This window comes from Panthera onca, chromosome B3 (assembly GCF_046562875.1).
Source record: "Panthera onca isolate mPanOnc1 chromosome B3, mPanOnc1 haplotype 2, whole genome shotgun sequence".
Taxonomy (NCBI): domain Eukaryota; kingdom Metazoa; phylum Chordata; class Mammalia; order Carnivora; family Felidae; genus Panthera; species Panthera onca.
This window is the reverse complement of record NC_138344.1, coordinates 127,916,106-127,939,655: the sequence shown is the minus strand read 5'-3', so window position 1 is coordinate 127,939,655 and position 23,550 is coordinate 127,916,106. Positions and strand designations below refer to the sequence as shown.

At 36.7% G+C, this 23,550-nt stretch overlaps 1 long non-coding RNA gene across 1 annotated transcript in view; it reads left to right on the top strand.

Moving 5' to 3' along the window:
* The window catches only part of LOC132670169 (uncharacterized), a 122,104-nt gene extending 107,563 nt beyond the window's left edge, over nucleotides 1–14,541 (top strand). The window contains exon 3 of the long non-coding RNA XR_009606486.2: nucleotides 14,487–14,541. This is a non-coding gene — a long non-coding RNA (uncharacterized LOC132670169). The remainder of the gene's footprint in view (nucleotides 1–14,486) is intronic.
* The last annotated feature ends 9,009 nt before the right edge of the window (nucleotides 14,542–23,550 follow it).

The window sequence follows — 23,550 nt, the reverse complement described above, 5'->3', positions numbered from 1 at the left end:
AATGAATTGCAGAAGGCTTTGGTGAGTATATCAGTTAGAATTAGATTCAGCTACACATAAATGAAGATTGATATAGAAGTGGTTTAAATAAGAAGTGAGTTCTATCGTAAATGAAGTCTGGAGCTAGGTGTTGCCATATTGGTGCAATTAGTCTATCATCATCAGGAATCAAGGATCCTTCTATTTTTGTTGTTGTTGCTCTAATACTCCTCCTTTTTTCCCAAGTTACTAACCTGTTGAAGCAATGAATGTCAGTGATTGAATGGGTTGAGGAGAAGAAAGACAATAAAGAACCAGTAATAGAAATTATCATTGCCATTATTCAACTGTTTGTGTGCAATAGATTTAAGGAAAAGCCGAACCACCAGAAATCAGGAAGATCAGCAACAAAGTAGAATTAAGACCTATCCATTGAACTGAAGAGAGATTTTTAGAAGCTCAACCATCTCTTAGTACTTAGGGACTTCAACATAAATGGAACTCAACTGAACTATGACTTTTCTCACTATTTTCCCAATACTTTTCACTCATTCTTTAGCTCAATCAAAGGACATAGGACTCGTTGCTCTTGTAATATGTGTATGTATCACATTTGAATCACTTATAATTTCATAGAAGCCACATTTCATCATTTGTGTGACATAACGGCGTGTCATATAGATGAAAAGATGCCATAAAAACTGAGTTGTATAAAATATATAAAATAAAATGTCATTGGATGAGGAATTAATTTAATGCCCCCTCATTATGCTAAGCTGTGATATTTAAAAATTTTCCTTGAGGAAGTGAAAATTTAGTGGACTAGATACATAGTTTGTGACCTAGATTACAGATCTTTTGTCTATTTGGCAGTTTGTTGTTATGAGTTCACACATGCACAAAAAGCAATGAATTTAAGTCAGTGTCCATTGTAATTCATGAAATATTAAGAGTTTCTCTATAAATGCTTGTTGAATAACTAAATGTATGAATAAATTAAAGAATTACTTAGGAGAGTTGCTACAAGATAAAGGTTTAAATTTCATCACCATTAGTGTTTATGAATTACCTAGTTGCTATGTTTCTTCATATGTACTATAAGCTGATTCTGTCACAGCAAATTACAACAAAAGTGCATTCAGCCTTTGGATAGCTGTCTTCTTAGAGATCATACCACGGCTGAATAATGAAAATCATTTGATTGTTCTTCTCTTCTGTCAAAAACATTTAAAATTGGTGAAATACATTTTTTTTAAAAATGTGTATACCATATGTGGATGACTTACCACCATGCCCTCTTTACAAAGCCCAAATATGTGAAAATCAGATGTAGTACAGGGGTGCATGTTCCAAGAATGATACTGCTTTTTGAAATTCTATGTAAATTGCTTTTTCCTCTTTAAAATTCCAAGTTTTTGCAAACTTGCCAGTCCTTGGATCTTTTCGTTTGTCCTCTTTTTTCCCTTACAGTTTGTCGTATTAAAAGTTCTACTTGAGAGTCTGACGAGCCAAGGATATTGTATATAAGCCTTATTGTCAGGGATCTTACATTGGATAGTGGCAGAGAGGTGACTAAAAAGTGACTGTTGCAGAAATGGGCAGATGCTATAAGATCAACACCATTCCTATGAGGGGATATAAGAAAGTTATTATCTAATGAAATTACCACTTTCATTCAGATCGAGGGACTAGGAAAGGCTTGATAAAGAGCAGTATTATGGCGACATGACAGTATTTACTTACTGATCTTTATTCCCTTAATTTCACCGTAGAAAATAATGACTAGAGGATATAGTAGACCACATTTAATTCTGAACCTATCTTTTCAGAAAGATTTTTTAAGTTTTAGTATAAATAAATATCGCCTATAGATCCTGAAAAATAGATTCCTGCTCAAGTAAGTCATTCAGTAGGTCTGGGATGAGGCTCAAAGAACTGCAGTTTCAACAGTATCCCGGGAAATTTTAATATAGATACTTCTTGAACCACACTGTGGAAACACTGACTTGGGGGAGTATGAATATTTCTTGAAATCCGACTGTAGGAGCTCACTGTGTGTATATTTGTATAGAGAAACATAATGGACTTTCATTTTTAAATAAATTATTCTGGGCATTTGCTTAGATTTGTACTTATGTACATGACAAGAGATGATTTTAGGGATGTAAAGCATCCTTCACCTCATCCCTAGTAACCTAGTAAATCCTATGCAGAAAGGCTTAAATACTAACTTGATATAATACAGCATGGGTTCATCAAAAATTCAGTCTTTAAATGTATTTGTAACAAAGTTTCTAAGAATAATGTACACTTACAATATGATTTCACCACAGGCAGTATGGAAGCACTACTTTTCTGATTGCTTTCTCTTATTCCCACTGAATGTTTGAATACATTTACTGACTTCTAAAATACCTACAAAACTCATAGAAGTCTGATATAAAGAATCTTATTGAAATGTAGGGCATATAAACCCTGTGTGATTTTTTTCTCTCCTTATTTTAGAATTTGTTATCAGTCTGGAATATGTTCAGAAATTGAGTTGATATTTGCTCTCTCTAGGGCATCAGTACCTATGGAGAAGATTTCTAGGATAGGGTTCAGGTTCAAATCCCAGATCAGCTTCAGGTTTTATCAGAGAAAACTTAATCTCTAGGGTTGGAAATAGTCTAGAGCAGTATTTCTCATAGGAAGGTAAGGCAGTCCTTCTCAGGCTCCCAAATTCTTCACCCACCTGCCATCCCCAGAGCCTCCCTTTTATCTGCTCTTCTTGTCTAAAGCGGCTTCTCTGACTTCCTGGCTCCAGCCAGCCTACCATTTTCACTTATGTAACCATCTTGTCTCTAGATTCCAATTTGGATTCTCACATCCATCAACTGACCGTGTTTTTCCATGATTGAAGTGCATATACTTTTAAAATTACAGACAAAAAGTAAGGAAAATCTAACCATATTTCAGATAAAAACTGATTTTCATTATTGAGTATCCTGGGGAAAGTCTTGGGGACAAGGAATAAGATGCAGGTGTGAGGAGACATGGCCAAGATTCTGGCACTTAACACAGCAAACTTAACACAGGAAAAAAAGCAGAAGGCATTCCAGTAGTTTAACAAAACTGGAATGTGAGACTTCTTACCAAACTAACCCAGATTTGGATCCTGGCTCTTCCGTCTACCACCTGGATGGCCTTTGACAAATCATTTTACTTCTGTGGGTCACAGCTATCTAATTTGCTAAGATATGGTTAGTAATATTTATTTTGATGGATTATTATACCAATTAAATTAGACTCTGCATATAAAATAATTATTAAAGTGAAATTTAGCTTAAGGTATATTACCTGCTTTTCACAGTTCATCTCTTTCTTCATTTATTTTTTATTTAAATCTGAGTTAGTTAACATATAATGTAATAATGGTTTCAGGAGTAGAATTTAGTGATTCATCACTTACATAGAACACCCAGTGCTCATCACAAGTGCCCCCCTTAATGGGCATCACCTATTTAGCCCATTCGCCCAGCCAACACCCCTCCAGCAACCCTCAGTTTGTTCTCTGTATTTAAGAGTCTCTTATGGTTTGCCTCCCTTTCTGTTTTTATCTTATTTTTCCTTCCCTTCCCCTGTGTTCATCTGTTGTGTTTCTTAAATTCCACATATGTGTGAAATCATGATATTCATCTCTCCTTGACTTACTTATTTCCCTTAGCATAATACACTCTAGTTCCATCCGCGTTGTTGCAAATGGCAAGACTTCATTCTTTCTCATTGCTGAGTAATATTCCATTGTGTATATATACCACATCTTCTTTATCCATTCATCCATCGATGGACATTTGGACTCTTTCCATGCTTTGGCTATTGTTGATAGCTCTACTATAAACATTGGGGTATATGTACCCCTTCAATGCAGCGTTCCTGTATCCTTTGGATAAATTCCTAGTAGTACAATTGCTGGGTCATAGGGTAGCTCTATCTTTACATTTTTGAGGAGCCTCCACATTGTTTTCCAGAGCGGCTGCACCACTGGTGCAGCAGTAACAGTTCATCTTTTAATTTTTCAAGTGATTTTTAGATAACTTTGCTAAATACTTCATTCATTGTATTTTCTGTTAGGTTTATGGCATTGCCATTTTCCATACATGTTGATGCAAAAAATAGACATATTTGTTTAAACATGAATAAATAAAATGTAAATAAGTATATCTATTTTTAAATGCCTCTTTAAATAAATTTTCTTTGTAACCAGAACTGGACATTCCAAAATATTTTATACTGGACTCCTGGTTGAGAAAGTATTATATGGGAAACTGCCGTGTATGTAATTTTTCCTCCTTAACCCTTCCCAGGGTTTTCATTCTTGGATGCAGGATGTACAATTGTGGAATATGAGTGATGGAAGGATATTATCATTGTTCACTTCACATGGGCACAAAAAGGTGAAGCAGCAAAAGTATTTATCTCTCTAAATGCCATTCTTTTGATGGAGTTCTGTCCCAGATGTTGACATTCACCACAACATAATGAGACCACATCAAATTGGACAAACGGAATCATGTTACAATGATGAAATAGAAATATTGCATTTTGTCTAATGTCTCACTAGAGGCATGCACAAAATAATTTGTTTACCAATGAGATCCAAGGCTCAGAATTGATCATTTATTAATCACTACTGATGTGTGCCTGTGTACTCTGAATTAAATGTCTCCTTTTAACAGAAAAGTTAATAGAAGATGCTATTTTTAAATAAAAAAACAATAATGCTTTCTGTTTTACATAGACCGCTTCAGAGAGACTGTGCAATGGGGTCAGAGCTTAAAAGCATTCTTACTTTAAAAATAATGCTTGTAAGGTGAGGAAACAAAGTTCTAGCAACACAAAATAAGATTGAGAAGACCAATGGTTATTTTATAAATTGCCAGGCATGTCCACATGCAAAATTCAAAGCAAAATGAAACACTAACTATGTGATTACTCTAGCTTCTAGCAAACTTGGCAATATATCCACAGTGCTGTCTGTCTGTCTGTCTCTCTTTTCTCTCTCTTACACACACACACACACACACACACACACCCCTTATGCACCAGACCTGAGAAAAACATTTCAGAAGATGCTAGTCAAAATTTGAGCTAGTTGGAAGGAGCTCATTTATGGAATCTTTAGAATACTGGGTGGATATACTGAGGAGTTTTCTCATATGCTTTTGAGAATCATTAATTGGGAAAAACAATTTTTATAACACGTGGTATAAAATGTGTGTAATCCCTGGGGCACCTGGGTGGCTCGGTCTGTTAAGCATCTGACTCTTGATTTCAGCTCAGGTCATATTCTCAGGGATCTCATGAGATCCAGCCCTGCGTTGGGCTCCGCACTGAGCATGAAGCCTGCTTGGAATTATTTCTCTCCTCTCTTCTGCCCTTCCCCGACTCATGTGTGCTCTCTCTCAAAATAAATAAACATTTTTTTAAATAAATGAACATTTAAAAAACAAAATAAAGTGTTTGTAATCCCAATTAAAGTTAGCAACCATTGGAGTAAGCACAGAGCTTTGAAATCTTTGCTTGTCAACTGCTTTAAATGAAATATGTTATTGTAGGTCTGCCACAGTCCGCCCAATAGGAGCTGAAGTTTATCATGTTTGATTTCCTTGGTTTACTACAAAATAACACTTATGGGAAGATAGAAAATAAAACAGCTTTGTCAAAAGAATAAATTATGTCATCTAGACCAGGGCATTTCTTAATATTCACATATTTATATGTGGCCCTGTTCTATCATAAGCTCTAAAACTAGTTACTGCTCCCAGCAGGGAAGTTCAATTTGCAATTCACAAATCACTTATGTTGCAATTTTGCTGTAAAAGATGATAATTTGTTGGTTTAAATAAACCTCTAATCTCAAGTATGGATGCTGATGTAGGAAAGTATTAATGCTCTCAGCCACTGATAGAACATACATAGTATAATATTCTGAGGCATTAATGAAATGTTCCTGCATTAGCAAAATTTTATGAAATCATATTCTATGCCTTAAATAAGTAATTTACAGATTTTATATTATATCCTAAAGAAGGTACTGAACTGTTAATAAATAATTTAGTCTTCCTTCATGTAAATATTAGCCAGTATTGAATGCTCATCTGTGACATACCATCTGCACCCTTTTTGGTCAGGGTCAAAGAATTTATTTGTCAGAATGATTTATCCTGGCTTTGAAGATTACCTGCCTAAATATTTTTTCCAAATTAGAGTGTAGGGTAGCTAGCTCAGGGTTTGGAGTGGGATTTATCCAATCTTTACCTTAGGGGTGAGATTTAAATAAAATGATTTATATAAGATTCCTCCAATGACATCTAGAACAGAGGAAGTTCTACACCTATAGATCCTATTCCATTTTTAAAAATAATGGCTGTTGTGTGTGCTTTCTCGTTCTGCTATTAAGAATGAGAAAGGCATGCTTTCCTCGCCCACCTTTTTTTCTTTTTTTTAATTTTTTATTTATTTTTAATTTTTTTTTTTAATTTTTTTTTTTAACGTTTATTTATTTTTGAGACAGAGAGAGACAGAGCATGAACGGGGGAGGGTCAGAGAGAGGGAGACACAGAATCTGAAACAGGCTCCAGGCTCTGAGCTGTCAGCACAGAGCCCGACGCGGGGCTCGAACTCACTGACCGCGAGATCATGACCTGAGCTGAAGTCAGCCGCTCAACCGACTGAGCCACCCAGGCGCCCCCCTTTTTTTCTTTTCTAAGGAACTGCTCCCTTCTTATTTGTGTGTGTGTATACCACAAATGCATGTGGCACGCACACACACACACACACACGCACACAAACACATGCATGTGATACATTTTGTTTAAAATATAAACCGTCAAGAATTTTGTTTCTTTATCTGATCACTGATTGGGTTGGATTGCATGAAGTACCTGAAGTCCCTCTTTTTTTTTAATTTTTTAAAATCTTATTTATTTTAGAGAGAGAGAGTTTGAGCAGGGGAGGAACAGAGAGAGAGGGAGACACAGAATCTGAAGTAGGCTCCAGCTTCTGAACTCGATCCCATGAACCATGAGATCATGACCTGAGCTGAAGTCAGATGCTTAACTGACTGAGCCACCCAGGTGCCCCCTGAAGTTCCTCTTTAGCTCTGTGATGGTTAATTTTATGTGTTAATTTGACGAGCTAAAGAATGCCCAGATAGCTAGTGACACATTATTTCTGGGTGTATCTGGAGAATGTTTCTGGAAAAGGTTAGCAAGTGAATTGTTATGCTGACTAAAGAAGCTAGCTATCACCAATGCAGGTGGGTATCTTCCAAATCAACGAGGACCTGAACAGAACAAAAAGGTGAATGAAGGGTGAATTTCCTCTGTCTGTTTCAGCTGAGACATTCATCTTCCATTCTCAGATACAACATAGGCTCCTCTGGTTCTTAGGCCTTCATGTTTGAATTAGAACTACACTATTAGCATTCCTGGGCCTCCAGGTGGCAGATCATGGGACTTCTCAGCCTCTGTCATTGCATGAGCCAATTTCTTAAAATAAATCCTTTGTTTGTTACATGACTATCTCTTCGGTTCTATTTTTCTGGAGAATCCTGACTAACATGAGCTCTAAGAGTCTATTATGATTCTAAAAGTAATCCTCTATAACTTCTTTAAAAAAAACCAGAAAAAGAAAAATTAGGATATGTGACATGAAGGAGGTAGGAGGTGGAGAGGTAAGGGTGGGTAAAGTATATCAGCTTTAAAAGAGCTCGAACCGTGTATATTTTGTTAATTCTGCATTAATAATAGGTGGTACATATTATACTTGAAATTTAGGGAATGCTGCCATTCACGCACAAGTGGATGGATGGATGGAAGGATGGATGGATTCAAATATGACAGAATCTTGTTTAAGAAAATGCATATCAATTGAAGCAATATTGTGAGAGTAATGACTGAAGACATGACCTATGAAGCAATTATGACCTGGGTTCAAATTCTAATTTTGCTAATTATCAGCTATGGTATACTGAACAAGTTGCAAACTCCTTGGGCCAAATTTCCCCCTTATAATAACTCCATTTAGTTATTTTCTATTTCTAGTATACTAACTCCACTTAGTACTATTTTCTCCATGTTTTCGATGAGGACAATAAGACAGGTAAAACACTGTCTCAGAGTAAGTAGTCAAAACATGATGATGTTGATGATGATGATGATGATGATGAAGCTTAAGAGCAATAGAATCTGATGGAATTTGTGTAACGTGTACTCCTTCAATTACTACTTTCAGTTTATTATAGAAATTCGCCCAACTGTAACTTATATTTTTCTCACCAACCACTTAAATTAAAGACAGCGTGACTATGTGACAGGCTCATTTTGATATCCAATCTGGTTACAGTAGATTGCTTACAACTTACATAGGTAAGTGCATTAGGTAGCTTTTTTTTGCCTCCAGAACTCAGTGGCTTAAGACAACAAACTTTATTCTCTCTCATGATTCTTTACCTCTTCTGGGCTAACTCATGATCTTTGTGGTCAGACAGTGGTTGGGTTTGGGCTGAATGATCCATCATCTTCTCTTTCACAGTCAAGAAGTTGGCATTCATGTCAGCTTGGACAATGGCAATTACTTGCCTGTATGTCTCTCATTATGCAGGAGGCTATCTTGGGCTCATATACATGACAGTGGTTGCAGAGTTCAAAGAAAGGTCAAGTCCCCCTGTGGTAGCACTTTCAAGCTTCTACTCATGCCGTTTTTCTAATGACTCAGTGGACAAGGCAAGTCACGTGAGGAGCCCAAATTTAGAGAGCGGAAAAACATACTTTACCACTTGCTGGGAGAAGCTGCAAGATCAATAGGGTATCCAGACAGGTACAGGAGGTATTTGTAGCTATTGTTACCATTGTAGGATTGAAATCTACCACACTCTACTTGGTAGCTACTCACTACTAAAACTAACCATAAATCCCATTCAGAATCTACTGTCTGCTGCCTTCTGTATCATCTGTGAAACTTGTGACTTGCTCATGGTAGTTGCTGTAATTGAATAAGCAGTTTTGACTGAAGAGGAAGAATCTAAGACTCATCAAGTCATTTTTCCTTTACAATTTATATTTTTAGTTGAAATGCTTGCTTAAAAATTTTTTAACATTTATTCATTTGTTTAGCATTCATTTAGAGGGGGAGGGGCAGAGAGAGGGAGACACAGAATCTGAAGCAGGCTTCAGGCTCTGGGCTGTCAGCACAGAGCCTGATGCGGAGCTTGAACTCACAAACCATGAGACAATGGCCTGAGTCAAAATTGGACGTTCAACCAACTGAGCCACCCAGGTGTCCCTGAAATGCTTATTTTAATTACCTTTATTTAAATTACAAAATATGACTCCTGTTTTTCTGGTATATAGAAAGACTGTCAGGGAGAAAAAAAATAGTTTTATTTTAAAAGCCTCGACATTTGCTCCCTAGCAAGTCATTTAAACTCACTACATCTGGTTCTATGATGAAAACGAGAAACTAATTTGATTTTCTTACCTGGAAGACAAATGAGACAACATATGTGAGAATGCAGCATCAATTACAATGTGAGACAAAATATCTTCATAATAAATAACCAAACAATCGATGTCTTTGAACTTAATTATTTTAAAAATGAAACCTTGTCTATCTAGTTATCTATCTCTACATGTCTTTAAAAGTGTTGTAACAAAAACCAATAACCTTTTGATTAATTGCATTATAAATATGGAGCCAGGGTCTATCAGAAACAGTTTAGGTATATAATCAACAGTTTTAATAGCATGAGTTTTCCCCAACTCTTCTAATTTTGTTGTTCTTTAGGGACTTAAAAGGAAATATCACATGACTTAGTGTCTGGATTTTTGATTGTCAGAATTTGGAGAGATTGGGTGCTGGCATCTAGTGAGTAGAGGCTAGAGATACTGCAAATCATCCTGCAGTGCATAGGGCAGTCCCTCCAACTCCACAACAAAGAATTATTCCACCCAATATGTCAGTAGTGTTGAGATTAAGGAACTCTGCTTAACTGAGTGAAGAAATTACTGTGGGGTTATTTTATAAAGAAGATAGTTGATGATGAGCATGATGAAGGCAGTGGTGCAGACGGCAGGGTGGGAGGGCCAGAAGAGCCCAGCTTCCCACAAAGTACAGGATGGCATAGAAGAGTCCCAGATCTCTAAACTTATTGAGTGAACCCCTGGCCATCTGGGGTCTCCCGGTGCTCACTCATCATCTCAGTGGACTTCTTCTTACCCAGTTTCTATTAGCATTTTCCTATTGTTGTTTTCTTAAAGCATTATCTGTGCTACTGACTGGGTCTTTAAAATTGATGAGGTACCATCAACCATTTCAGTTTTTATCAAGGGAGCAGAGGCAAAGGGGAGTTGAGTTCTGGCATGTGTTTGGGAGGTATTTGTTTTGACTGTCTGATGGCTGCATACCAGCCTGAGGGAGTCACAAATGTCACTGGTGTGCGATGGTATAATTTTCCTGCCGCTCCGAAGAGTCTTCTGTGTTAATCTCCCGGCATGTCTGGCAACTTTCAAAATAGAAGTTTAAGGCAATTCTGCGGAGTAGTGAAAAAAGATTCAAAGTTCCCATTCGTCTTTGTAAGGACAGAGAAAATTGCTAGTGTGCAGTTGGTCTTTTTCATTATTGAGAACATAGAGCAGCTCGGTTTTCACCAGGGCTAATTGATTTTCACAGCTGGTGCAGCAAAGTCTAAGGATGATATGAAACTTGAAAAGTCCTTTTGTCCAGACCCTGAAACTCATGAGTTCTGCAGGGACTTAAAATTGGGGCTTCAATAAGAGATGCTGATATCGTCTGAAATAACTTAGGGCACCAACTGGAAAAGAGTTACTTGTGCATGTAATACATGGTGTGAGTATGGCCTTTCATATGGTATCCCTTTAAATTCATCACTTTTTCTTTTATATTAATTAGCATTGTGTTCCATGGCATAAACCTGATTTCAACTTCGGTACCAAATAATTCCCCTAACGACATGGTAGATGATGTTGAGAATCTGCCTTCCCTTTCCATACAGATGGCAGAGGATACTACCTCCTGACTAGGAAGTGGTCTACATCACAGGCATGTTTGTAACTTAATTTCTCTACCTCAGGGGCTAATTGGATCTTGTGTTCCTTATTATTAAACGATGGCAAGGCAGTGGGAATCTGGGGCAGAGTTTCCATACAGAAACTCAAAGCAGGGATGTAGTTACTGGAGCTGGGATCAAAAGGGAGGATTTGACCACATACAATAACATCAGTGTCCTAGTGACAGGGGCACATTTGTGAGAGGCAGCGTACTGCAGTAAAAAGCATGGGCATGAAGAAAGATAAATCTGGCTTCCAAGCTCTGCCACTGTGAAGACAGGGGATCTCAGGTAAGTTCCATCAGCCTCATTGCAATGTTGTGAGATCTGAAGTGCATGTAAAAGGGCCAGGAATCACACTTGGAATGCTCTCTTCTTCCTCTTTCCTTTGCCTTAATGGAAGTTCATTTTCAAGTCTGAGTTTTGCTCATCAAAGCTTACTTTACATTGAGTCCTGAACCATGATTCAGACCTTCTTGTATTTTCAACGACAGAATTGGTCTTACATTTTGGGGTGCAAGTGGAGTGCGTTTGGAGAATGTTTGTATAACACAAAACGTAGTAGTAAAATACATCACTGAATTCAAATAGGACTATTGTCTGAAGGAACAGCCAGCGAATATTTGACTGGGGTCCAGAGCCAGAGAGCCAGTGGCCCTTTACTCAATATATTTCTACTTTCTTTGTTCCAAAAAGAATGACTTTATGACAATAGTTCAAAAGGCAAAGCAATTTTTTTCTAGTGACACATGAGCATTCTGTATTATTTATTTCATAAAATAAATTAAAAAATCTTCATTATGTGTTGTTCTGTTAGATCACAGTGTTTGTAAAACTACCTAGATATTGAACTTGACTCAATATTAAAGTTATTTAAAAAACACAATTTTCTAGGAAACATCCTCAATAAAGTATACACTCATAAGCATGCTGGGTGTTGGCAGGCAGCATATGTATACATAGCTACACACATAGCTAGATATAAAAACATGTATTAGGAATATCGGTGGAGGGTAATTACTATACAAAATATCTTAGGGTTTAGTTATTGCAAAAATATTGATCAAAAGTAGTGATCAACTAGGGCAACTGGGTGGCTCAGTCTGCTAAGTGTCTGACTCTTGATTTAGGCTCAGGTCATGATCTCACAGTTTCTGAGATCAAGCCCCTCAGTGGGCTTTGCACTGACAGCCTAGAGCCTTCTTGGGATTCTCTCTCACTATCTGCACCTCCCCTATCTCAAAAATAAATAAATAAACTTAAAAAAAAGTAATGATGACTCAAATATATTTATTAGTGCACAAGTTAGTGTTATTTGTTACTTATAATAAAAATAAATAATGATGAAACTAGAGGAATATTATTTTTAAATAAAAATGAAAAATATCAATAATTAGGTAGTGTGTAACTCCATACATTGCTAATCATAAATTGATAGAAAGCATCCTTATTGAAAATTGTCAATTTTTACAACTTTATGGGTATGCTTACATAGTAGGAGCTTTATAGCATTGTTCAGTAGACAGACTTGATGGTAAAATGTTAATTGTAGTTGCCATTAAACTGTGTTGATGTTAACAGAAGACCGTGGGGGAGGGGGAGGGGGAAAAAGTTACAGAGAGGGAAGGAGGTGAACCATAAGAGACTCTTAAATACTAAGAACAAACTGAGGGTTGATGGGGGTGGGGGTGGGGGAGGGGGAAAGTGGATGATGGGCATTGAGGAGGACACCTGTTGGGATGAGCACTGGGTGTTGTATGGAAACCAATTTGACAATAAATTATATGTAATATAAAAAAACAAAAGAACAAAAAACAAAAAAAAAACAAAACGCACACACAAACAAAATAATAAACTGTGTTAATGTGTAGCTGTGTTTATTTTTCAGTGTCAAGCCCAAGCTTCCTTAGTTTGGTATTCCTTGTAAGCAATTATAACATCCTCTTATTTTCCTTTGAAATAGTTTCAGACAAAAAAAATTATACCTGCCCTATTGTTGCTTCCCGCAGCACATTTTCAAGTGAAAGGCTTCAAAATACTATACAATATTTTAACCATTACATTTTTTAATTTACTATGATGTTTCAGAAATATTTAGTATGTTTTGCTTTACCCACTTTTTTCTTTCATTTGCAGTTAAAGTCATAACACTCATTGACATGTTGCTTATATAAATACTTTTAAAAATGAACTGCTTAAGTTAGTCAAAACATAAATTTGATATTTCTAACTATACACTCAAAACATATTGCTCACATGCTCTTCATTTTGTTTCAGTTTTATTTGACTTCAAAGGAAAAAAACAACAACACAAAGAAAAAACAAGAGCATTTACACCTGATAAACAAGTAGTGAAAACCCAAACCAGACATATTCCATTTATTTGATTAAACTCTATAATCTAAGTAGACAATACATTAATTAATATACTAATATAATTTATTACTATAAATATTTGTTGAATTACATAAACGTCTCTCCTTGAGGATTGTACCCATTCCATTAGGGAAATACATTCTGAGATCTTTATTTGATTTTATAATTTAATCCACTTATTTCTTCATACATTTTAGAAAGAATTTTATACATTCTAAGTGGGAATATTTGAAGATAATATCATGTTCTTGACTTTTTTTTTCCCCTTAAAGAAATGCCTGGCTCCTTGTGTACAGAAAGAAACTTTGGGTCAGTTACATTCTCTGAGTCTGGAGTACATTTGTGCTTTATGGTCCCTTTGTCCTTTGAGAACATGGAACAAAATGGTTTTTGAACATGAACAGGATTTTAAGCTACCTAGTGAGACTTCATCTTGAATTTCAGTTCAAATCCTTCCCATTGGAAGTGGGCATTTCTGAGGGTTCTGTAAATGTTCTATTAATGAACCAAATGTCTCTTAAAAATTGCAAGCTTTGCTCTTTACAAGTCCCGTTGTGAACGCCTCTCTGAAAATTCTGGCAGTTTCACTTGCAATATTTACCAACAACCATCAAAAACATAAGAAGAAATCAATTAACTTCTATTATCTCTCCTTACCAAGTCTTATAGTTCTACCCCTATTAATACAACTTACAATGACGTTTTCATCCTAGGTTGTCTAGATTCAAGTCCAGACTGCAGATTTGGATTTGAAGAGGCTTTCACAAGAAGGATCATGTTTGTTTGTTTGTTTTAACTTTGTCCTCTCTCTCTTGATATTTTTGACCCGAATCAGAGTTGTAGAAGATGTAAAAGTAAACAATGGTGATAGAGGACACTGATTATTTTTTCTCTTGGACTTTTACATTCTGTCTTTTTTAGTCATTTATTCGTATATTCAATATGCACGTGTTGAGCATGTACTGTGTTCTAGGTACTTGGGATACAGCAGTCAATAAAATAAAGTTTCTTTCCTTCATAGAACTTCCTTTCTGAAAACGCATGACAGACGAGACAAATCTGATATCACAAATAAGTAAGTCAGATATTTTGTTGTAAGGTGTAATTATACTGTGGGAAAAGGAAAGTGGAGCCGAGTAAAGGAAATCATGAGTGCTGGGCAGGTGAAGGAGGGACAGGTTACTCTATTAAATAAGATGGTCAGAGCAGAGACTAAAAAATAATGGAACGAGGAGACTTGTTACACAAGTATCTGGAATAAGTGGATCTTAGGTTAAGAGAGTATCAAGCGTGAAATCCCAAAGCCTAAATCTGTCTTTAATTTTCATTAACTCCCATTAATTTACTCCATGGACATTCATTGTCCACCTAAGAGAATGTAATTCGGTAAAATTGGCCTCCAGAAAAAGGGGAAGATTGTAAAAATAGAGGATAAGACATTTAATTCCAGAACAGAAATTAGAGTCATATGGAGGGGTACCTGTGTGGCTCAGTTGGGTAAGCCACGGACTCTTGATTTCAGCTCAGGTCATGATCTCAGGGTTTGTGAGATCGAGCCCCACATTGGGCTCTGCGATGTCAGAGAATTCCTGCTTGGGATTTTCTCTTTCCCTCTCTTGCTTCCCCTCCCTGGCTCATGCTCCACACTCTTTCTCTCTCTCCCTCTCAAAATAAATAAACAAACTAATTAATATGGAGAAGGCATCAGGCATTGTGGCGTTGGGGTAAGATAACCAAATTGACAGTAATACAAACAAAGGTAGAAAATATTCTTTCTCATTAACTCCAAATGTTTATGTAGCCTCAGTGCTTTGCAACTCAACTCAGTAAAATAAGGAATTGGAGGAAATTATGTCCATAATATCACTGTTTACTGCTATATCCACCAGTTCCTAAGATAATTCTTAGTTCCTACTGGTACTCAATAAATATTTGTGAAATGAAATATTAAAGGATCTGTTTTGTAAGATGATATGGCCCCAACCTCAGTTTTATTTATTCTATCAAATGCCCTAGATCCCAAAATAATTTCTTTATGGTTTCCTTCTTTATGTGCCCCCTTAAGACAGTAAATTTAAACTTTTACTTTTTCTCTTCTGTACGATGGAAATGATATTGATAATACTACCTACCTCAAAAAGTTCTCATAACATATGAATAATGTTATACATCTAAATTACTTAAAATTTTCCCAGCACATAATTAATACTGCATAAGCTTTGTCATTACTATTTGCTTCTCTTTGTAGCACTTATAGACAAATAATTATGAAAGGGTTAGACAGTAATATTCCTATTATTTCTATTAGGTTGTTGTTAACAATTTGAAGGCAGGTTCCAAATAAGGATTTATGTTATATCCCAGTATGTATTTAATGCAGGATCTTGAAAGTAGTAGAGATTCAATGCAATAAGAAGGTCCACAGTATACATGTCTACATCAATGAGAATGCCCACTGAAATATCAGCCCATTATAACCTGTTGTATAATAAAGCCCCATTTACCCATTTATTCATCTAACAGAAATACAGGGGATAGAATTGCCAAAACCATAATTCAGAGAATGATGATGCTGAAACCGAGAAGTCATATACAATTCATCTTATTACGTTCAAAATCAATATTTCCAAATTATGTTTGCCATATCCATTAGTAGTACTCGGTTAAATGTGTTATTCTACATTACGGTTAGTCTATATTTGCAGCTTCAAAAGGTCTTATCTCATTCTGTCACTATGATTCACTTGGTTAATATTCATTCAGTCCTGGTGAAAAAAGCCCAAGAAATGGTATGGGAAAAGCATTGAGCATCTGAAGTGTTAGGGTTCAGTTAGTCACCTTCAATTTTTATGACAGAGCTCGAAAGGGAAGACACAGAGACACCCTCCCTTTACCTAGTGTCATTCCTTAGTTCTTGGAAAAACGGCCTGGCTGTGGAAATCTGAGGGCAAAACAATTATTTCACGAAAGAAAGGACTGTATTTGGAAAGAATTTCTTTCCTAACCCTGCATAGCAAGACACCAACAATCATAAACCCTAATACTTAGTGGAAAACATTTGTTTTGAATGTAATCAATGAGTCAACACATATTTGTTGAAAACTCACTATATGTTCAGCCTTATAGATGCTCAATGGGGGATAGATATATATTTATTTTTTTCCTCCTTTATTGATGCTACATTTCATTTTAAAATGTAATGTGAGGCAGCTTGTGAGAAAAATTTTTAAAAAATGAGGTAAAAATAAAAAAAAACAAAGCTAAAACAGCAGGTAATAATAATGAAATTGCATGCTGTACAGTTCTGGACAGATGCTAGTAATGGACTAATAATTTGATTTTCTAGCAGCCAGAACAAGGAGCAAATAGCCAGACAAAAGAAGACTTAGAAATGCCCTCATATCCATATTTTTGGAGACAAAACTGAAAAGAAAACTATTGAAGACTAGTGTTTTATTCACTTTCATAGTCTCCATACCAAACATGATGTTTATTGAGTATAAGTGGGAATTCCATAAATACATCTTGAATTAGCAGGGGGGTTATTTTAAAATTTAGAACAACTTGACACTAAATCTCATGTATTACAAGTTTGAAGAAATAACCTCTATATGATGAAATAGCCTGAAACCAAAATTGTCTACAAAAATCTATTACACATGGTCAGTGTTGTTGCTTCCTTCAAAAGCTTAGATGCACTTAAATGAGGCAAGATTAGCAAAATAGTATTCATTTAATTTTAGAGCCTTAGCTGTATTATTTATGGTATTTTAAAGAAATATCTCACTTCAGAGGCTAGGCATAGAGTCTTAACTTGTCTTATAACCAGTATTTTAAAGTAAATAACTTTTTTTTTCTAATAGATGAACTCTGTTCCTCCATTTCTTATAAGACATATCACAATCAATTTAAAGTTCCATGAATGCTAATGAAGAGCCAGGGATAAATCTAATTAAATTTTGTGCCAATGTAGCATTCTAATAATTGCTTTTAATTTGAAAAAAAAAAAAATTTCTCTCTTTCTCTCTGATGAACCAAATCACAGCAGAGTAACATGTCTTCAAACTTTCAATATCAGGAATAACTGGATTTTCTGGAGCTTACCATCCTACTCTCTCTTTATCCTGGAAATCCCTGGGTAAATACATCCTGCTGGCTTATTAATTTATATTAAGACTCATAAAAGGGATCTAGAAATAGCAGAAATCACAGTACCACAACATAGGTAAGCTTACAAAACTTCAATATCCATATCCCTTGCCCATGGATTTCCGATAAGGGGCCTTTCATTCTAAACAGAGTTAACTGGGCATTGCTGTGTTCTTTAAAACTTTCTCACATGGATGACCATAGGGACACTGCCACCTGGAATGCATTAGAAAGGTTAACATAAAAAGCACACAGAGACGGAAAAAGGCCTTCTGCCTCACCTCTTTTCCTGCTTTCCCTGACCGAACAGCTGAGAATGTTGATCTTCTGGGAAAAAAAAAAATCTGATCAAGACCTATTTACTGAAATTGATAAAATGCTCCATTACCTCAGGATCAAAGAGAAGTCAAGAAAAAATTACACGTAAGGGGACCTGGAGAGTCCATTTGAAGTCCATCAACAGACAGGCGAGTGACAGACCAGGAAGCAATTGTAGAGCCATCAACCTAACTGCCTGTGAAATCTACCCTGGACCCATACTCTGCCACCCGGAGAATATCATCTCTAGAGCGGCGCACCTGGGAACTGTCAGTCGTCCAAGCCCCAAGAATTAAGAGGTATATTATAATTGTCTCCATTTCATACCCTTACTTGTCAATGAACTGGAAAAGTACTAGGCTCGAAAACAACTTGTTTTTTACAGGACTCTAGGAAATAAAAAAAAAAAAATGTGATTTATTACGGTTGTTAAGATAGAAATGCAGAGTGAACTGTATCGTATCGAACCTTGCTAACAGTAGCCTATTTTATTTTATTTTTATTTTTTTAAGTTTATTTGCTTTGAGAGAGAGAGAGCCAGTGGGGGAGGGGTAGAGAAAGAGGGTGACAGAAGATCCAGAGTGGGCTCTGTGCTGATAGCAGAGAGCCCAATGCAGGGCACGAACACACGGACTGTGAGATCATGACCTGAGCCGAAGTCGGAAGCTTAACTGACTGAACCACCCAGGTGCCCCTGCATATTTTATTTTTAACGATCATTCCTAAAATACTATCCAGATTGTTATTAATTGCTACCAAAAATACTATCAATATTGCTTTGTAAATATAGAACTATATATATATATATATATATATATATATATATATATATATATATATATAACTATGCTGTAGGGACATTTGCAGTACACATAATTGGTTTTTACCTGTTTCTCTGATTTAACAATGTATTTGCTTAAATCGCAAACCAAAAATTGGAAAGCTTTTGAATGAGTAACTTAAATCACAAAAGGAGCACAACTTATTATTATATTAACAGTTTCACCAGATCCTTTTTTTATAAAAATGAAAACCATTCCCAGAATGGCATCAACAACAAAGTTTTGAATATGCAAGGAAACTAGTTTGCAGCCACGGGTTTGAAGTTGCCCTTTACAGTTAAGGTGACTGTTGGAACCACTTCTGGATGTATTTGATTAGTGATGAGTGATAGCTTACAATTCCACAGCCCTTCATACTTCAGAAAATGTTTTCACATGTGCTGTACCATTGGATCCTTATAAAAACTCTACGAGACAGATTATCATGTTGTTATTTTCTTCATATGTGGTCCTTCCTTAACACACAAATGGTAGCTCAAGAAAATCAGATCATTAATTTTTCTTGAGCACAACCACAGTCAGTGGTAGACCTGGGGCTTGTTTCGGGTTGGCCCTTTCTACCCACTCTATCTAGCAGAACTTTACCAAGTAAAGCAGAGTTACTGCTGTTGTCACAATGTAGAAATTCGTCTCTTTGCCCAATGTGTTCGTATTTTGTCATCTAAAGCTTACCAATTGCTACAATTTACAAGTTTCATATAGCCACATAACATGTTTTAAATTGTAGTTTGGTCAACTTCATGTTCAAAAGCTGCCTGTACCTCACGCAGCCTCACGAGAATTTCACACGCTGTTTGAAGATCAATGAGAGTTTTATGGTACCCATGGCAGTTTTTTATACCTAATTTTCCTCGATTTGCTTGACAGAAAAACAATCAAGTCTTATATATGTGGCTTATACTTTTCCAGTAGTAAGCAGTCTGATGCTGTTAATGACAAGAACTTGATGGTTACATGCAGTGTACTTTTGCCACAGGTGAAGTTTTTCTTCAAGGATTTGCAAGGTCTTTTTCTTTGTGTCTTAGACAACATTTGGTATTTGAGGTTTGCCTTTGATTTTTTTTTTTTAATCTTCCTTTCCTTTACAGCCATTTCCTTTAATTATCACAAGCCTAACTAAGTTCTCCAAGCTTCCAGAATGATTATGTTACCATTATACTGGTGTTCCAGAAAACACCATACACTGAATTCCTCCTGGGTTCAGCCAGCTGACACTTCCCTGACTAAATCACACCCAAACAGACTCACCTATCCTATGTGTCACTTCCTCAAATCCTGTTGTCCTCACCTTGCTACCCATGTATTCACAACCTGGTGCAGAATTTCTTAACCAGCATTTCTGCAGCTTTCTATATCTATCCCATTGCCTCTCAATTCATATTTACCATGTTTTTCTCATTTATGGTATGAATGGATTTGTAAGTATGTTATGCTAACTAGAAACTTCATATGGAAAAATGTTGGCTGTTAAAATTGATATCTTCCCGCTAAAAATATTTTCACTCTGCATTTTTTCTTGCAAATAATATTTTTTATACTCGATCTATCTTTTGGAATTCTAAACTCTATAGAATATAGAATGACAGTAGGATAGAGGATTTTGTTCGATTGGACTCAAATTTTGTGATTTCTCTGTTTAGAAAGAGGGCAGTCCAGTTGCTAGGATGGAATCATCATATTTGAAACTGTGGAGGAAACCATTGACTTTTTTCACCCAGAATGGCTTCCAGCAATGGTGGGGGTTTAATCAGTGATTGGAGCCATTGTATGTATTTCAGCAGAACTGCTTGGTCCCAGATCAGAGGGTTTAAACAGTAAGGTTTTTAAGTGAAATCTAAAAGAAATTTTTCTCCCAGAGCTAGAGAACTTTGGTAAGTTTATATTAAGACAAAGTCCTTATTGGAAAGCTGCTTCTTCAGATAAACTGTAATTTGTGAGAGTAAGTAGGATATTGGAAGGGATCTCTGGAGACAGGGAGGATTTCTACCCAATACAAGAGCCCCTTAAACAATATTGCTGATATTGGGTGGCATCCACAATCAGAAACTGCCTGCTTCAGGGGTGCTTAGGTGGTTCAGTCGGTTGAGCGTCTGACTTCAGCTCAGGTCATGATCTCATGGCTTCTGGGTTCTAGCCCCACATCAGGCTCTGTGCTGACAGCCTGCTTTGGACTCACTCTCTCTCTCTCTCTCTCTCTCTCTCTCTCTCTCTCTCTCTCTCTGCCACTGCCCTGCTCATGCTCTGTCGGTCTCTCTCAAAAATAAATAAACATTAAAAAAAAAAGAAGAAGAAAGAAACTGCTTGTTTCATTATTGGATAACTGCCTGTTGAGCCCACATGGATGTCCTTAAACTTTAGAACATGTTATCTTCCTTCTGTCAAATGGAGTAACAAATAATTAGCTCTTTCCTCTACCAAAACCTCTTTAAAAGAGTGAACAAAAGTGTTCATCGTCAGCCACCTCACCTCATCCCCATCATCTCATAAGCTTTCTTTTATGCAGTACACTTTAGTTTTCTCCCAAGTGTCTTGACTAGCTGAGGAATTCAAGTTAAAAATCCATTATTTAAAAGGAAAAAAGAATTTGAGGAGAAAGTAATGCAGAACTTTCTAGTAGGTGGCATAAAAATGTGAGGAGCTATGTTGGAGCCAAGCAGATTTTTATTGCTCCTTAAATCACTCAAGTGATAGCTGCTTTCTCAGGCTGCTTATAAAGGTAGTCTCATTCAAAATGCTAATCTTCCATGGCTTCTCCCATACTGGGAATACCAGTACTGCTTGACCAGCTATTTTTGAGTCAAGGATATTTCAATCAAGAGAATAGTGATGGAACCTCAGAAAAGAATGTTTTCTTCCTTCTTTCTCCATATGGCATTGTTGGCTTCATCCACAAAGAACTTTAAAAATACTCGCTGAGTCTTGAGAAGTATGCAAATGAGGCAGAAGTAATGTTGGTTGGGTGGGAGGAGGAGGAGAGAGAGGAAAGGAATCAACCCTGAAGCTGTGTACCCCCCAAAATAACAAATGAAGGACTTCCTCTCTTCCACAGGGCCATGCCTTTCTCTCATGCCCCATTTCCTTGCAGCTAATAAACCCTAATGAGAAAGCAGTGTCTGTGCACTTCTGTGTTATACAGCTACCCTTTCTTACTTTGACTCCTGCAATGACTCATTTTGTCCCTGTCATTACAAGCCCTCGCTCCTTCCCTTTCTCACCCTTCTTTTGTCGTTCATTCTCATTTCTGTAATCCCATCTCTCTCTCCCTCTCCCTCCCTCTCTCATCCAGAGATAAAGAAAGCAGAACATTTGCACTTCACATTATCATCACCTCCGAGAAGACTGCCGCATGGGTGACAGAAAAAGAAAAGGATAAGAGGTTGTCATAATGCTTCTTGAGTTTGAAATGTCAATCCAACAAATTAATAGCAGGAGCACAGCATGGAACCTATTGACTATTGAATTATAATCCTGGTGTTCTCATTGTAGGATTTTCCCTCTTTCTTTTTCTTCCGCAACACAAAATTCGTCGGTGTAGCCGCGTGTAACTGTAGTTGCTGGGCCTAATGATGTCCTCTTAGACGTGGTCACTTTAAATTTCTATACTCAGATTCGCCACAACTGTACCAGTCTTATAGGGACTTCTGGCAGCTTTTTATGAGGGGGAGGGGGAAGCAGTGCAATGTGGAAACTTCCAACCAAAAATCAGAAGAGTGACTTCACATCTCTTCTTGAAGATGCTTACTAAGGGACAGTGAGACCCGGGACAAATATAACATTGGCACGTACCTTGCAACCACTTTTTTTTTCCACTTTAAAGATCAAAATAGCAGAAGTAGCAAACTCCTTTCTGAGTTTTAAAACTCATAAGTATTTTATTAGGAATTTAACCCATCTGTTTATGATTCATCGACTCTGTGCTCATCAAAATGGTGTTTGCTGAGGGTGATTGTGGATTGAAGAAGACCTCAAAGATGCTTTTAAATTTCTTTTACTACAAATGTAAGTGTTGCCAAGAATGAAAACAACCTACACTACACAAATTCTAAGTTTGCTCCCAGCTAGAACCTTAGAAGGTGTAACTCTCCTCTAAGAATGCCAGACCCGATGCATTTACTCAGGCTTCTATCCCTGTGTGGTTGATGGGATTGTTTATATGAACCAGCAAACTTTCCACTCCCTTCCACAACTATGGCCCAAAAGGAGTAAAATGCTATTTCATCACTTTAACATTTTAAAGATGGAATTAGGTCTGGCCTTTCTTAGTGGCCAGAATTTATTTTGTTCTCCCTTCAAAGAAAGCATTTGGCAGGAACTAATGTACAGAAAAGACCAAAAAGACAGACATTAAACACTACAAGATGTGAATTGAATGGTTAGAGGGTAATTTGCAGATCTTGCTGACAAGCGATACACATGATAGTGGGAAACAGCAGAGGGGTTTAGATTAGCTGCATGAGGAAGGAGATGCTCCGAGAGGGTAAAAGCAGAGGCTTTGCAGACTTTTCCTTTTTTCTTTTCAGGACCTGTTCATTTTAGCGTTCTTGGACAGTGGTTCTCATAGTTTAGGGGACTGATGATCTCAGGAAATCCTATTGTTTCGTAATGCAGGAACACCTAATCTTAATAAAACTGAAAGAAACCAATTGCTTTGGATGAGATACACATTAAGAATAGCAGAATAAATTCACGTTAAAAAAAGCGCACCATATCCTTATAAAAGTATCAGTGACAAGTAGACCAGCTTATTATGCTACCTCTGACTTTTATAGACAGTGA